Below are 3,104 nucleotides of genomic sequence, written 5' to 3' on the forward strand. Positions count from 1 at the left end.
AACAACTGCCTTTCAACTCACTCTGTCCTGGAAATACAAACAAACCATCATATGATGGCAGGAAGAGAGGATAACAAAAAGAGTACATATTCAATCTGCAGAACTTCCATCAACTTCTCCAAGTAAAGAAAAACACTCATCACTCCAACTGCATTCCTTTCTCGTTCTCAAAGAAAATTTTGTTAGTGTATAAGAAACATATTCCCCTATGTAGGTAAGTAGAAGCCATATATCATCAAATATCTCATCAATAGAATCATCATCAACTATGCAATTCAATACCAAAATCTGTGACAATATCTGTAAGTTAACATGCTTGTCACTTTCATTTATAAAAATTTCTGACACAACACATGCATTTACGTTTACTGTATTGGAAATTCATCAAGAACATTTGACTTAATGACAAGTGGAAGCAAATTCTGGATTCTCAGTTTGCTTTCAGGTTCAAAAATTTGCCTGACTGATAAATGATAATGAGACCTAGCCAGTTGATGATATTTTCCAAATCGATCTTCTAGGTTATCAGTTTGAACCTTCTCACATAGGAAATAATTATTGCCTTTCTTTGACAGCCAGTACTGTATTCTGAAAGTTTCGGCAATGCTTGTGTGCTGAATTTTAAGGCTAAGTATGTCTCATGTGTTAATTCACATTTATCTGGAAATGTTTTCCATCTTTGTAACCAAACCAAAAATTTATTCAAATACACTACAATTTCACGTGATTGGGATGTAATGGACTCTTGAAAAACGTTTCGGAATCTCTACCCTTTCAAAGGTGTTTTTACATTAACAATGTCCCACCATGTATTGTACATATAATTTGCAGTTACTTTCCAGTGATCAAAATGTCTGATTAGTCCCAATTGTTTTAAAGTAGTACAGATGCCTTTGTTAAATATTTGTAAAACCAACTTTACATTTTGTTGCTCAATAGATGATGGGTACAACGCTTTCAGAGAAAGATTGTAGCCATACTTTAAAATATTTGATCTTTCTGTTGAGTGTAATTGTTTTAGTACATTGAATGAGGCAATCTGAGGTTCTAAACATTGGTCATCATCAAAATGAGGATATACCATCTGTTCTTCAGGTTGTTTATTTAACCAATTATTACGAATGCACTTCAATATGTGCACTGTATCAATGACAAAATAAAGATTTCTGTTTGAATCTTTTGGATAAGGATATGTATGTTACATTTGAAGGATTATTAAAAACGCCATTGATGCACTGTTTAACTTATTATTATCTGCAACAACTGCCACTACGTCAGTGCAAAGATCCTTCAATCCCAATCTGATATTTTTCACGAACTTATGCAACATGTTACTTGTGACTGTTCTGATTGGCAATATGTGCACAACCTCTTTAAAACTAGAAAACATGCTGTTAATCATGAATACGTGTGCTCGATTGGCAAATTCACTGCTGTCAAAAGCATCTCCAACTACATTTCCTCCCTTGTAATCATAATCTGGTTGCAAGTGAGTTTCATCCATTAGTAAAACAACTACTTTATCATCTGGTAATAAGAAATTTCTTTTTATTGATATATAGCTTAACAAGTTTGATGGGTCTTGTTCTAATAGAAGGTTGCTTTGAAAACTATTGCATAATTGTTGAATAGTGGATGGACTCGACAGTTTTAAGATATTTGAGGCCCTAAGAAATCTATAACCATGAGGTGATACTGAAGTCATTGTGCTCCAACAGTATCACTGTGCTCCAAGAGTATCTTTCTCTGTTCCTAATAATAGGTAGGAGGTTTACCTGTTCACTTATAAAAGTAATCATCGTTACTTTGTCTGGAAGTATGGTTTCTAAATGATCAAAAGTGCTCATAATCTTATTAATAAAGTCATCATCGTTACTTTGTCTGGAAGTATGTTTTCTAAATGATCAAAAGTGCTCATAATCTTATTAATAAAGTCATCAGTCGAAAAATTGACATATTCCGATTTAGAGAATTTCACATTGCATTCTTTCAAAATTTTTTCTTTATCATTTATGTTACCCACTTTACATGGAAGATTCGTGCCATGAAGTACATCATCATCCATCTGGTTTATTAACGTAATATTAAGATTACATATTCAGGTACCGCAATAAGCACAGGCTGATTAAAATTGCTTACAAATTACAAAGTTATGTTTTGAATATATCCAATAATTGGTAAAATAAGTACATAGTTTCAGTTCTATATTCTTAAATATATTCTTGTAAGCGAAGTGTCATCTACTTGCATGCTACATGTAACTGTTGGATTTGGCTTGTAAGTAATTAATATAATATGTATACAGTCCAATCACCAGGAATATCACAATTTTTCACTTTTTCATTCAGCTCTTCTAAACTTCCCAAAGTATTTGCTTCAGTATATTTAAATGTCTTTAGGCTATCACTGAGTGCAGCAGTTAATGCTGCATTTTCTAAACGGGTTTTTCTGGATTCTGGTGGTACCCTTCTAGTCGCAGATGTCTGTTGTGGTAAGTATTGAGGTCAGTTAGATAACTGTGAAAGGACAGCAACTGAAAAAGAAAAAAATACTAGCTTCAGGAGTATACTGCCAGAGAGTTGCACAAACAATATTAACTCATAAAAATCAATGTATGGATATAAAGTAATTCACTGTAATAATATAAAAATAATGACATAGAACAAGAAGAATAATATTAACTCAAATAAGCTACATATATATGTATATATGTGAGGTCAGCCGATTAGGGTGAGGTTTTTTTTCGACAGCCGAGCGGTTCTTTCTGTCGTGTGGGCGCAGAATGACTTCCTGAGACAGGTTTACCATATAACCGTTTATTAAACATAGAAATTTTCCTTACAAATTACTTGTTAGACGAGGTAGCACCCCAAAGCGCACGGATAAAGTTCGAAATAAAGTTCGTAAAAGTCGGTTTTCGTCACTAGTGGATGGACGTTGCCGGTGAAACACTCGGTGGGCCCCGGGGCGTTGATTACGGCTTTCGGCGGCTTCTCGCGGACGAACCGACGAATCTGTCGATTGCTAGGAGCACCCAGAGAACGATGCTTCCACGATGTTCCAAAATGTCCTTTTTTTTCTAAGATCTGGAGCACGCCCGTCCA

General features: G+C 34.6%; 1 pseudogene; it reads right to left on the minus strand.

Moving 5' to 3' along the window:
- Window positions 1-365: 365 nt before the first annotated feature.
- On the minus strand, window positions 366-1,705 carry LOC111612842 (annotated as a pseudogene).
- Window positions 1,706-3,104: the final 1,399 nt, after the last annotated feature.

The sequence above is a fragment of the Centruroides sculpturatus genome, unplaced genomic scaffold, assembly GCF_000671375.1.
Source record: "Centruroides sculpturatus isolate CEXI.00-Female unplaced genomic scaffold, Cexi_2.0 scaffold1712, whole genome shotgun sequence".
NCBI classification, from domain to species: Eukaryota; Metazoa; Arthropoda; class Arachnida; order Scorpiones; family Buthidae; genus Centruroides; species Centruroides sculpturatus.